The sequence below is a fragment of the Lichenostomus cassidix genome, chromosome 1 (genome assembly GCF_008360975.1).
Source record: "Lichenostomus cassidix isolate B80296 chromosome 1, HeHo_3.0, whole genome shotgun sequence".
In the NCBI taxonomy this organism is placed as follows: Eukaryota; Metazoa; Chordata; class Aves; order Passeriformes; family Meliphagidae; genus Lichenostomus; species Lichenostomus cassidix.
Genome location: NC_139479.1, coordinates 2,284,064 through 2,298,654, shown reverse-complemented (window position 1 = coordinate 2,298,654; position 14,591 = coordinate 2,284,064). Strand labels below are relative to the sequence as shown.

At 42.3% G+C, this 14,591-nt stretch overlaps 1 protein-coding gene across 2 annotated transcripts in view; it reads right to left on the bottom strand.

Annotated features, from left to right (window-relative positions):
• DYRK1A (dual specificity tyrosine phosphorylation regulated kinase 1A) overlaps positions 1 to 14,591 on the bottom strand; it is a 67,154-nt gene that overhangs the window by 28,084 nt on the left and 24,479 nt on the right. The window lies entirely within an intron of this gene.

Here is a 14,591-nt window from a genome sequence, read left to right as displayed (position 1 = left end):
AAGATCCCTGTTTGCTGTGGGTCTCTAGGGCATCCAAACTTTTCACACCTTGATCGGGGGATTTCCTTTTGCCCAGCGGCCGAAATGTCAGTTCCAACAGAACCGCAAGTTTTACCTCATTTAACTTCCTCATTTAACTTCATTTTGGACATTTTATCAGCAGTGAAACTACTGAAATACCTCCTCACATGCCCTAAACCACAAGCAGCTATCTCGGTGTGCGTGTGCTACACACCCCAAAAATCAGTGCCACCTATTCTTGATCTCATGTCAGGTTTTGGAACCAAAACACTGCATTTCTCCCGTGCTCAGCAGCAGCGTTACCTGAGCAGGGGCTTACAAGATTTTCCAAGCAATCCAGGCTGGGCCGGGACTTTACAGCACTAATCCTTCTGCTGGGCTGCTCCGCTGTCCTTTCAGGGAAATACTTTTATCAGCACTTCCCCGAGAGTTCCTCGTGTTGGTGCAGCGCCTCCTCCTTCCCCCACCTCCGAAGAACATTACTCACAATTTGCAGTTTGCAGCGCAAAACTAATTAACGATGGAATAAATTACCTGCTACATGGCAACACGTCAAACTGCACGAGAGGTGAAAAACACCCGAGATTTTATCCCAAATCAATAGCTGGCCTGATGTCTCAGGAATTTCCAGCTGAATGTAAAGTTAACATAAATATCGGTGCAATTTTTAAAGCTCTCCTTTAATCTATTGTACAAACAGATATTTATGTTGAAAAAAATTTGAAAAAGCAATCTTTTCCTACTCATAAAAACCATCATGGGAAATTACTTGAATTATTCTATTTCCCATTTGTAGTTACTGAGGCACAAGATATATTTAAACAGTTGGTAGAGAAAAAATGGGAAGCATCTCCCATATCAATGTACAGCCAGCATGCCAAACCATGAATGTAAGAGCTAAACAAGGGATGAATACATCATGTGCAAGAGTCTCACATGATATAAATTATTCAATACCTGACCAAAGAGAACAGCTTTCAGGAGAGAGGGGGAGGATCTCCAAGTACTTTTGTAGTTTGAATACAGGCAGTTGGTAGGAATTGATGCAAAATCTTTTTAACTCAGTTGAATAATCCCATGGATTTTCCAACTATTTCACTGGGTGACATCCATCCAGCTCTGGTGTCTACCATAAATAAAGGTAGATTTCATCTAACACAGTGATGACAATGTTAAAATAAAACCAACTGTAAAAATAAAGTAACTTGGCACGTGGGCAAGTGTGTATTTTCAGAATTCGGGCTGTCCCCTCCTTCCACTTGAAGAGTTTGAAGTCCTATTGACATTAAAAGTCGTTTTTCCTTTACTAATTCCAAACAGTTTGGGATTTGGGGGATTGGATTTGAGATTGCTATTAACCTGACACACACACCATTCCTGTCAACCTTTTGAAGACTTGCACGCACAGACTTTTTCAAGTGAAAAACTCAACCAAAAAAAAAAAAAATCCACTGTTATAAATTACACCTCGATTATGGGAAGCTGCTGGTGTGATAATTCCAGGGAATTCCCACAACAGCTGATCTCATGTATGATTTTGAAGCAGTTCATGTCACTCCAAGGGAAGTTTATAGCACAAAATTAAGTTTTGGCAACAAACAGAGCAGTTCTGTTGCATTTGAAGACATTGCTGACAGAGTTCCTGAAAATCAAAATACTTTGAAACTCCTGAGCACGCTGTCCTTATTATTCCATATCACAGTTCATAAAATAATAACATTCCAGGGTTTTTTCCTCACTCCAAAGTAGCCTGGAAGCCCCAGAACTATTCCATAAAATCCTCACAGGTTGTGAACTGTAACTAAACCATTTTTCTCCTGTGTTCTCAATGATTTGGTAACTGATATTCTGACACCTGCATTTTACAGCAGGAATCTGAAGCCAGTCCTGACAAACTCCACTCAGACTTCTCAAGTCTTTAAACAATAAATCATTCCTCAGTAAAAAGTTTCAATATTTCCATTCCCAACTTAGTGCTCATCACAGAGAAGCCCCAAAAAAAATCAGAAATAAACCCAGGCAAGGAGGTTGACAAGTCCAGTCAAACCTCACAATTCCAAAGCACTCACTTAAAAGCCCAATTTCCTGCCTTTGTAATAATTCCTGTATTTAGTATCCACACTTTTAAGTTGAAGCAATTAGTTCTTTTGATTTGTCTCACCTTGAAGTAGCAGCTTTTAAGGAGGAAAAAAAACTTAAGTGTGGTTGAATCCATACTTCCAGCTGGAAACCACCAAAACCTGAGGATTCCAGACTTCATTAATCCAAACAACACAACCCCAAAGTGGGGCTCACTGTGAACTGCAGTAATTTCTCTCAACATAAATTTCAACCCAGAAAATTTTAAAACAAAACAACAAAAATCACCCATGAAACAAAAAATATCATTATTCCTTTAGGATAATATTGTGATTTAAGAAAATTATTTCTGAATGTAACTCATACTTTTCCAAGGCTTTACTGTTTCCAGCACAAACTAAGGAGGAGGTGTTAAAACTAACTCTAAAAATTAGGCTTTTTTCACACTATTAATAATGATGAGAGCAACACTACCCAAGTATTGGAGTTGTGCAAATTTTAAAACTTTCAATTTTGTCTGTATGTTATAGAATCACAGGATGGTTTGGGTTGGAAGGAACTTCAGAGATGATCCAGTGGGCAGGGACACCTTCCACTGTCCCAGGCTGCTCCAAGCCCCAATGTCCAACCTGGCCTTGGACACTGCCAGGGATCCAGGGGCAGCCACAGCTTCTCTGGGAATTCCATCCCAGGGCCTCCCCACCCTGCCAGGGAACAATTCCTAATTCCCAATATCCCATCCACCCCTGCCCTCCTTCAGCTCATCTGCATCCATAAATCCAACTCCCAGGTTCCAAAAGCTCCCATCTGCCACCACTAGGCTTCCCATTTCCAAGAAGTGCCACCTGTCCCCTGCAGGGACATCATGGAAGATGCATAAAGCAAAGACACTCTGCTCCAGCTGGAACATTTGAGTCTCTCCTTCCATCAGTCTCTGGTTTTTCTGGAATGTCAATTCCCAGAAGAAGCTCCTGAGAGCTGCCTGTCCCCTGCAACTGCAGCATCAATGGGAAGTGAGGCACTGTGGCCACCAGAAAAAATGCAGGTGACTTCCACGGGGTGCTGAAATGGGGCAGGGAGGGAAGGAATCATTCCAGCATTTCCTGAAGGATATATAAATTACTATTTGCCATGGTTTGGTGTTAGGTTTGGGTTTTCTTGCTTCCAGAGAGGTGCAGAGGGAGCATTTCACCTGAGGAAAGAGAACTGAATGTTTCTAAGGAAAGGTGATGATGGAAAACTACTAACAGGATCCAAACACCAAACACACAGGGAATTCTTCCAGGTTCAGCCAACAATTGTGTTCTGGGAAAAAATCACCCCAAGTCCAGTTCACAGCAGAAATGTTAATGGAGTTCTATTCCCTGAAGGCTTTTAATTCTGCTGCAGTTTCAAACACAACTGTGTCCTGGTCTGGTCAGGGAATGTTCCCAGATCCTAAGGACATTGTGAACATCACATTCACAGGCACCAGACACGACTGTCCTGCAATGCAAAACAACCACGACCTCCTACAGAGTCATGCCACCAAGGGACTGCAAGGCAAGAAAACTGAAACAATGACATACAAAGTATTTAAAAGTTTAGGTGTCAATGAGTTTCAAAGTCTCAGCACTGGGATTTTAGAAGTGTTCTGAGGGAAAAGAACACCCTGCTTCATGCGTGGCACAGACAGGACTCTGGCAAACACACATGTGAGGATGAGTCTTTTAACAGCCTGACTCTTCCCTGGCAGGCAGATGCCAAAAGAAGAGGGAAGAAGTTGGAAATGCCCTCCTGCCATGACTGAAAACTCATTGGACTGAGGGCTGTGTCAGGCTGTGGTGGGCAGAGATGCTCCGGAAGGGGTGCAAAGAAATGTTACCACAAAGAAATGTTACCCCACCAGGACATCAACAGTTATCAAATGGCCCTCAAGCTAACAGGACTTTCTGCTACTACAATTCTGAATGAGGTTGTCCAGAGAAGCTGTGGCTGCCCCTGGATCCCTGGCAGTGTCCAAGGCCAGGTTGGACATTGGGGCTTGGAGCAGCCTGGGACAGTGCAAGGTGTCCCTGCCATGGCTGGGGTGGGAATGGATGATCTTTAAGGTCCTTTCCAACCCAAACCATCCCATGATTCCATGAATTTGGAGGACAAATTATAAAACAAGCAGAGGACCTGCCACCTATAAGATACTTGAAAAGACACATAACTCATCATTCTCATCACTGCCACAGAGAGCCCAACTTTTTACCAAGTCCCTCTAAGAGTTCAAACCCTTACCAGAAGAAAAGAGCAACATTGTTTCTGGTGCTCCAAAACCACTGCAAAAAGCAGGGCCTTGGTGCAGGATGAGCAGCAAAAGCCCAAAGCACCTGCTCCTCCTTGCAGCACCAGTTGTTCTGCCAAGCAGTGGCGACACTCGAGGCTGTGCTCTGCCAAAGCATCTGGGTTGAAAGCACCACGGTGTTGTTCTCTGGCACTGCTGGCCAAGTGAGCACACAACAGCTTCCAAATGTCACTCCATCTCACACAGCTCCTCAAGACTTCTGCAGGAATTTGTGGAATTGCTACGATTCCTTAGCAGCTCTGGAGAGCCTGACCATGTCCTAACAGAAGGAATGCAAGGGGGGACTTCCCTTCTTCTTCTGTCCCACAAAACAGGACAGGGGAGACTTCCCAACATCTCTGCAAACAAAAGGGAATGGACAGAAGTGGAAAAATCACCTTTGCCATCATTTGTGAGAGGAAAGCATGGCAGACTCTTCAGAGTGCCACTGCCACCTTTAGCCAACTGTCCAGTGTTTCAGAACATCAGCATTAAATGATTTTGCCAGGGGAGGTTCTGACTGGATTGAGGAAATATCCATCAGACCACTTTCCAATGCAAGAGTGGTCATTGGAATGAGCTGCCCAGGGAGGTTTGCAGTCCCTGTCTCTGGGAGTGCTCAGGAGTCTGGATATGGCCCTTTGGGGACATGGTTTGGGGTGAGATGGTGCTGCTGGATGATGATCTTGAATACCAATGTATAACAACCCTTTCAGTGAAGAAGTTCCTCCTGTATCCAGCCTGAGCCTGCCCTGGCACAGCTTGAGGCTCATCTCATCCTATCCCTTGCTCTCTGGGAGCAGAGCTGCTGTTCCAGGGAAAGCTCAGACACCACAGTCATTTTGTGTTCCCACCTACCAGGATTTCATTCCTGAGGACTAAAAGTCACATTAGGCACAGAGTCACAAGTGGAATTTCCTGTGCTTGTCCCTTGCCTTGTAACTGTGCTGAGGAGCCCAGAAAGGGCTGGAGGAAAGAGACTCCCTGACTCTCCAATCCTGAGCACAGCAATGTTTCTCCATGGAGCATCTCGTCCAGATGCTTCCAAAAACTTCCTGAGGCACTTCTTGTTTTCCAAAAGTGATCAGGTTCCTATCTTTGAATAAGGAAAGGCCTCTGTCAGAGGTGCCATTAATCCAAAGGTGCAGTACCTGTCTAATTACCTGGTCTTTGATGAAATTCAGACGATTCATTAGGAGCTGATGTTGAAAGGAGCCCAAATCGCTTTGTTTAAGTAGCTGCTACCCAGACTTGCTCAGAAGACACCAATTCACTTTTCTCTAAATTGATCAAAAGGCTTATCCAGGAGGGAGATTAACCATCTTCCTAATGGGTTCCTGCAGCTCCTTGGGAAGACGAAGCTACTGCTAATCTGTTATCGAGGATAATGTGGATTTTTGATGGCAAAAAGATACTGCTAATAAACTCAGATCCTTGGCAAAAAGTGTGACACGAAGTCAAGCAGTAAAATACTGTGGTAAAATACTGTAACCAATCTGTAAATCCTGAGCAAGTGTATCTGTGCAAAGTGTATTTGTAGGGAAGGAATTGTTCCCTGGGAGGGTGGGGAGGCCCTGGGATAGAATTCCCAGAGAAGCTGTGGATGTCCCATCCCTGGAAGTGTCCAAAGCCAGGCTGGATAGGGCTTGGAGCAACCTGGGATCATGGGGTGGGAATGGGATTCTCTTAAAGCTCCTTTCCAACCCAAATCGTTCCAGGATTCTATGAAAGCAAGAATTCCCTTCTCTACCAACCCCTTCCCAGAAAAAATGAAGCAGATTTTTCATTCATGTCATACAGGCTATAATTAATGGAATTACAGGACACAAATGATTCCTCAGGTATCCGAATACCCACTGAGTTGTTTACTCAAATACCTGTAGCCAGAGTGAAAGACTTCAAGTGAAAAGACGTCACTATGGATCTGGAAGTGTTTTGAACCCAAATCCCTGCTCCAGACGAAGTTAGCTCCCAAATTCTATTTCAGGAAACTGCCTTCTATTGAAGAAGTGGAGTATTCAGCTGGCTCCGTTTTGGTGGCACTTTTTCTGAGCAGAGAAGTGTCAGAATTTTTGCATTTGGATGGCAGCCTATAGAGCCTGGATTTCTCCCAAGAAAAAATGAAGTTGCGCTTCTTGCCTTCCCCTGGAGCTCCACATGCCTCCAGACATAAAAGAAAACACCAAACAAACAAAAAACACAACAACTACTTTTTGCCTTTCTCAGGATCCAAGCAGTCATTGCCTGGGGCCTTTTGCTACCAGAATCTTTGTAGGAAAACAAAGCTGAGTGCAGAATTTAACCTGAAGGTGTAGAATCCTAACTTGAAAACTGACCCATTGATTTGGGTGTGAAACAACCTTTTTTATTTTTCTGAAGAAAATCTCTTTTCTTCAGAAGAGAAGTCATGAAGACTCCTGAAGTCCATGAAGTCAGCCCAAGCCAGAGGACAAGAACAACTTTACAGATAAAATTTCTCAGAAGATGGAAGAAAAGCTGAACTTTTGAAGGAAACCTATAGGAAAGCAACACAAAATTCTCCCAGGTTTTGTAAGTGAGAAGGAAGTAAAGGAATATTCCTGCAGCTGCAGGTTAGGAAAAAAGAAGCTATATTCATATATATAGATATAGATACAGATATATAGATATACACACATATACATATACATTTATATATTATGTATACATAACAGAAGATAGAACAACCCTGGGGTTTTGACAAGAAGGAAAAAAAGCAATTTTCTCCTGAAACATCACAAGTCCAAAGAGAAAAGGAAAAAGTATTTAAGGAGCAGTGGACAACAGTGGAATTAAGAGCTGAGGAAGCATGGAAGCAGCAGCTGTGTACCCCTGGATGCTGCTGGGATAATGAAGATTCCCAAAGAGATGCACAGTGTCTGTACAGGGCGAGGGCATCCTGGGCATCCCTGTGAGCAGCACTCTTCCCAGCAACTCCTGGGAATGTGTGGCAGTCAGCATGTTGCAGGAATCCTTCCCACCAGGCAGCCACCCAGCTCTGCAGCCAGGCCAGTGAAGTATCACAGATGTGCTGCTCCATGGGATTGGGTTTGGAGGCTGGGAATGCTCTGTGGAATAGCTGGGCAACAGCTCTTTAGGTGTGGGAATTGGTGCTCTGAAATCTCCTCTGCCCACAGCTGCTCCTGCAGCTCTCTGCTGGCACGGCTCACAGATCATGGCTCTTACTTGAGACAGCCTCCTTGCAATTAGGGAAAATGGCAAAGCAGGAGAGGCTCACTTGTGAAGTGGATTTTGGAAAATCCTGGGATGTGAAGAAGGGAAAACACATCAAAAGCACTGACCAAGAGCTGCACTGCTCACCTCATGATTTTGGGCTGTGACCCTGGGTTTTTGTGAGGTTTAAAAGAGGTTTGTGCTCTTACCCAACAACCGCCCAGGGACATGAAAGGTCAGGAATGCTCAGTTGATTTTGAAGACCACTAATGACAAAACACAAGATCCTCATGAACTGCTCTAAATTAAATCACACAAAACTAACTTCTATTTTTTTCAGTTATTTATTTATCACAGTTATCTTAATGCTGGGATCAAAGTCTTCCTTCAACATCTCAGGTTGTCCAGAGAAGCTGTGGCTGCCCCTGGATCCCTGGCAGTGCCCAAGGCCAGGCTGGACATTGGGCCTTGGAGCAGCCTGGGACAGTGGAAGGTATTTTTCAATTTTGAAAAACTGAATTTTGGAGAAAACTCCAGAGATGTGAATATTTAAGCCTAAAAAAAAAAAAACACTGGCTTATTTCTCTCCCCTTCTGAGCCTTCTCAGCACCAGAAATACACTTAAACTGCACACTGTGGATGCAGCACTGGACTCAGGGAAGTCTCCAGGAATTACTCAGCACTGTGAAATGATTACCTGAGTTTACAGCTGGAAGTTTTAGAAAGGTCCAACTTAAGAAACAAGAATAAAACAATTATCAGATTATTGGGGTTTTTACAGCCTTTAAGGACCTAACACAGAGCCTACCTAAAGCATTATATTAACAGAAACATCTGGAACACACCTAAAGTGAAGCTGTACATGGAATTATGATGGACATCGGCTGCTTTTCAGATATTTTGATAAAAACTTCAGTAAGTGAAATATTTCCAACGGCTAATTCCCACTTTTATTCCAAACTAGCCCAAAGCCTCTGGATTACTCAAAGGTACAAAAGTTGGTAAATATATTTGGTGGAGTTTTCTACATTTATTTCATTTTTTTATAAGCTGATCTAATACTTGTAAGCCATTATTTGACAGCTATTTTATGAAGATAAAAACAAGTTTTATATTCAACCCCACTCTGGAGAAGGATCTGACCTCCTGAGAGGCATTAACAGCAAGTCAGAACTCAACATTACCAGGTGAAATCATAGATACTTTTACAATATATAAAAACTTGGAAAACCAATTAATTCCATTTAGGAATCTTCAGGACCTTGGAGGAGCATGAAGATGGATGACAGCTAAAAAAACATGTCAGGATCTTCATATATTACCAGAAACAAGTTTATTTTTCTGGAGTGGCGAGGCAGTCCTGAGGAATTGTGGACTTTAATCACAGCATTATAATATTTTAAAGGCCTCACTGCCTGCACAACCAGGTAAGAATGAAGCCAAACCTTTACAAACATCACCTTTCTATTTATTTCGTGGCACAGCACATCTGCTGATCCCTCTGCATCATATCTGAGGGACCACAGACAAGTGGCAAGGTCACCCCAAAATACTGAGCTCAAATAGGCAAGATGCACAAATATCAAAATGTTCTGTGATTTTTGTAAAGAAAAGGCAAAGTGTTGGATGGTTTGAGGTTGGATTCTCTGTTCACAAAGCAGATTCATTGAGATGAAACAGAAGTTAAGAGTATGCACAAAAAGAAATCAGAAGATTCAGAATTAACCAGCAAAAGAAAAACTTAATGCTCTGCTTTGTATCCTCAGTTTTTCAAGGGATCTATAATAACCAATTTTGTTAGGAAAATGCAAGCACCAGCAGATTCCCATGGGGAAGGAGGAAATCAAGAACAAATCTCTTTCCTATGGAACGAATCTCTTCTTCTAGGAACAAAACTGTTGCCACCTGTTCCACCTTTCCAGCAAAGATGTTCAACAGCTGGCTCTGTGTGAATGAACTCCAATCTCCATCCCCAAAGATATTTGGGGATTTCACTCAGCCAAATGTCACCAGGGGTTAGGTGTGAGTGTCAGGGAGTGCTGAGCCTCAGCAATGAGGCTTTTCCCTTGGGCTGATGGATCCATGCTGGGAATTCCCTGCTCTTCCCAGGACAGCTGAAGGTCAAAGTTTTACATCTGATGTGTCACTGCTAAAAGCAAATGATGCTTTTTGCTCTCTAATCTAATTGCTGTCCTTAACAGCTTAGCAGCAAACGTGGTTTTGAGACTGTGGCGTCACGATGGAAATATGAGAGTGAAACCTCCTCAGTTTTGCATTTCCCAAGTTCACTGTGTTCCTAAATCCAGCAGGGTTTAACTAAACCCACTCAGATGACGTCTGAGCTGCACCCAGTGACATCAGAGGGCTGACAAATGTGACCTTAAGCTGCCTTAAGGAAATATCCAAGCTATCCATGGACAGCTGATGGCATATTGACACATGGAAACTCTGGTCAAACCTGATGAGAGGAACTCACTCCTCTTGGTGTGATCAGGTAAAAACTCTGTCATCAAGCTGAGCATATCCTGTGGTTTTCTGACAAACTGGGAATCCACCAGTTAGGCATCAAGCAAACACATCTGGGCACCACTGTTAATGAACATTAAAAACCACACACCAAGGGATGGAGTGAATAGAGCAGGAAGACTCAGCCTGACTAGAAAAAGAGAAATACTGATCTTTTACAAGTCATTATGTCCAATTTCAGCATGATTTGGGAAAAGTATTTGCCCAGTTCTTGCCTCTCACCTTCCTGATAAAGTACTATAAATGGAATTCTTACCAAGAACTAGCAGCTCCTCAGGCCTGGCTGCTAAGGGAGCCATCCTGTAGTGTATCTCTGTATTTTAAAACCTAACCCCAATGGAGTAAAACTTTCAGGGATGGGGGAGAGGTCATTTCCACCATTTCCACCTTTATAATCCATTTCTACCTTTGTAAAACCATAATTTATACAGCAGGATACCTCCTACAAACATTTGCTCCTGTGCTTATGGATTCAACACAAAACATGCTCAGAAGCTGAAGTGGTACCAATTTTTAATCTGAATTTTAATTTTTCTTTGTTCAAAGTCAATTTTTTCTCAAGTCTAAGTGAGTCCTTGCTGCTAGAAATCATCAACAGAAATAAATTTCAGCCTTGCAATAGAGAAGTCTCCTCACAACTTAAAACTTCATTGAGAATTACCTCAAAAGGTTTTTAAAAGAGGGCCACATGCACTGAGAGACAAAATGAATAGAAATTACTTTTCCAGAATATTAAAACTATATATAAGCACAGCAGCATCTGAAGATTTTCAGGTTTAGATGCTCTGCTCTGTTCCTGAATAAGGAAAGCAGCATCCTCCACCAGACTATAATTCCATGAAAAAAACCTGGAACAGGATTTTTGTTTCCTCTTAGATGAGGGCTGAGGCTGAAAACTTCAATTTTCAATATCACAGGTACTGAGCCATTCTGGAGGAGGGGAAAGGAAAAAAAAAACTCTTTTCTTTTAAATAGGCAACTTCTTTTTAAATATGGATGCACGAATCTAACTTTAGCTGTCCAGGTTTTCACTTTCCTGCTCTCAAATACAGAAAGTAGAGCATTAATTTAGTCTGTTGACTTCAAGGTTATCATTCATTGAGGTCAATGACTCCACCTCTGAAAAGCAGAATTTCCACTTTCAGTCTGAGAAGGACTCCCTTCCCTGCCCTTCCCTGACTGCTTTCTCACAAAAACTCCCAAGCAAACCAGCACCAACCCCTCCTGCAAAGGGATTTATTTATCCATGGAAAACCAGTGGTTAACCCTGGGAAAATCCAAGCCCTAGTTAGCTGCTTGTCTTTCAAACTTCCCCTCCTAACGAGCAGCTCTGTCTCAGACATGATTTTCGTGATATCTTCTGTTTGTGGCAAACCTGTGTTGATGTTTTGGAGCTGAAAATCCACCCAAAAGTCCCAGGGAGGATGCAGACAGACAGAATGCAGCTGGAATTAGTGCCTCACAGGAACAACACTGTGCTCCAGGAGGGAATCAGCACAAGGACAAGAGGTTTGCTCTTTCCAAGCCACCTCTGCTATTCTACCACCAACTTTGGACTCACAAGAGACACAAAATCACCTCAGAGGAACCAGGGAAAGCATTTTATTTCTGTAGGAAGATCCAGGGAAGGGATAAAATGGTGCTGGCCCAGGAAGGTTCTGGATTTTCCTGCTAAAACTTCCAGTGGCTGTGAGTGCATCAGTTCAGGTAGCACAGGTGAACTCCAGACACAGAGCAGCAACTTTGTTCTGCCTGCAGAGCAGAGGGGGTTTTCTGCTTTGCTTTGTGGTTTTTTCACTACTGACACAAATAAAAACGTCCTTTAAAATAGCTACAGGCTCAATGAAATCAGCAAGTAAAACATCAGAAATAGGAGATGTGAGAGGCATGGCCTAATTCTCCATTTTCATTCTATTCTTTCATCCAACAAACACCTGGACATTTGCAGGCCCTAAACTCAACCCAATCCAGGAACTTCCCAGAAGTATTTCCTCTGGATGTGTTATATTTTAATAAGGAATACAGCTGGGGAAGACAGGTATCTGTGTGAGGATTGACTATCTCACTGCTCTTGCAGTATCCTTATTGAAAAGTATTGGGTTGTTTGTTTTTTCTTTACCAAAAATGACCTTTTTTTTTTAAACATTAAAAGCAACATGAGCCCCTCCAGTGTTTTATCAAACTTGAATATATCATTATCACGTTTCCTTGGTTCTCAACATCTCTGGTGCATCCAATGTAATTCCATGTTGATGAGAATAATTCAATATAACATTGTGTTACTCTGCTTTCTTACAAAGGTTACAAAAAGAAGCTCTGAGCTCATCAAAAGCTTAAAAATCAGACAACTCAGTATTTTTAGATCCAAATTCCTTAGGCTTCAGCTAACTAGGAAAGTCAAAACCAGAATGCTGTTATAAAACCAAAAGATTTCTACAAGGAATCTCCATTAAAAAAAAAAAGAGGAAAAAAGGAACAACCAAGCACTGAGCTACACAGGAGCAGGACAAGATGCAGCAACAACTTTGGAAACACCAGCTTTGAAACCTAAGATGAATCCTTGCCTGTAGCAAGCCAGCACAATCCCAAATGTGATGCTAGCACACCATAGAAAGTGAACTCAGGTAGGATGATGAACCATCAGCCTAACTACACCCAGAACTGTTGGGTTCCTTCCTTTCCCAAAACATCCTAGAGAGACTTGCAAAGGACAAAGTGAAAAATTCCCATTCTGAAAACACTTTTTGGTCACAAACCACATTCTCAGGCATCACCTGTGTTACCACAACATGACTGAAATACCAACTTGGCTATTCCTGTAAGGAACTCAACCCCAGCTTTGCTTATTACACAGTGTGAAAAGCAGAATTAGATCCTCAAAATCTACAAGTGAACATGGAATCACAGAATCATTAAGGCTTGGAAAAGACTTCCAGGACCATCCCACACAACTGCTGCTCCAGCCCAGGTGCCACTGGCACTCCTTGGTGTGGCAGTGCACTCGATCTCCTGCTCCAGATCGTCGATAAAACTATTGAAAACCTTTCAGCTCTCCAAAGAGCACCCTTTTGCTGGGTGCCCTACATATTATACAGGGCAAAAACAGAAGTCAAACGTGCTGCAAGTTTGTTTTCCTGGTGAGTCAAATTGGAAAGTAACATTTAATACTCCCATTTCTTCAAATTTTCTCGGTTTTTTTCAAAGCAGTGGACCTTACACGTTACTGTGTTTTCAGCTGAAGTGGTGATTTAAAATTAAAGTATTCCATGGTAGAAGGAGTGAAAAACTCCTGTTCCTTAAGGGGATTGTTTCCCCAGTCATGCTGTGGTTAATTGCAGGGGTTTAGAGCAGCTCAGCTTCCAGGACAATGAAGTGGTGTCCATTCTAACCAAGAGTTCATTCACCCTGTAGAAACTTTCACCTTTTAACCAAAGGTAGTTATTACCAGACACCCCTGATCAATCACCCTCAAGAAACATTCTTGAAAATGCAAGAGAACCATCCTCAACAACCACAAAACCTTTCAATTTCGGCCCTGAGCTCTCCCCAGCTACTTTGAACTTGAGAATGAGATCAGCAGAGTCACCAAATGACTCTCGTTGTACCACAAAATAATCACAGGACAGCTTTTAAGGCCTTCAAACCTTGTTCATTCTCAGAACCTCAGCACACCAAGCCTGGCTCTCCTAATAAACAGAAAACTGCAAATAAATCTGACTTGTCTAAATTCCAACACATCAGAAGCATAAAGGTCTTTGTCCTGTTTTTCAATCTGTATTTGTCGAGGGACTTGTAAATAAAGAATTTGGGCTGCAGAAGACAGAATTACCATTTCAATTTCAAAATCTTGTCTCCATTTCCATTCTGCAAGCTCATAATTTTACAAGCTCGACATCATCAGGAATTCTGACCAAAACTGAAAGTGCTTAAGTTGGAAGTTTTAAATCAGATTAATGTATTGCAGTATGAAACTGAATTCTCTCAAACACTGCAATACATAAGGTACTATTTCATGACATTATCTCTCCTTTCAGTTGTGGGATGAGTATTTTTAAAGCTTTCAAAACATTTTCTCAATATTTAAGTTCTATTTTAATCTGTCACTGCCTACTAGACAGAGCCCCCCAAATCTGATGGGACATCAATTTTGAGACTTTTAATGCTGCTCCTCTAGATTTAGATATTTAAAACCAATGAAATATCCCTTTGGAGTAGTTTTTTTCCTTCTCCTCTTCTTCGCCCAACCTAATTTTAGAATTCTTCAGACCCACTTTGACTTGAGCTTTCAGCACACAACTCCCAAACCTCGGAGTGGAATGAAAGATGTTTGGTTTTCACAGAATGAAATCTCCACTTCCAGCATCTTGGTCCTAATCCAAAGGCTCCATGTAAATATACCCTCCAAAGCTGTTTATGCATGAACAGCTGATGCAACTGAAAACTGTCAATCACGAGATGAGCT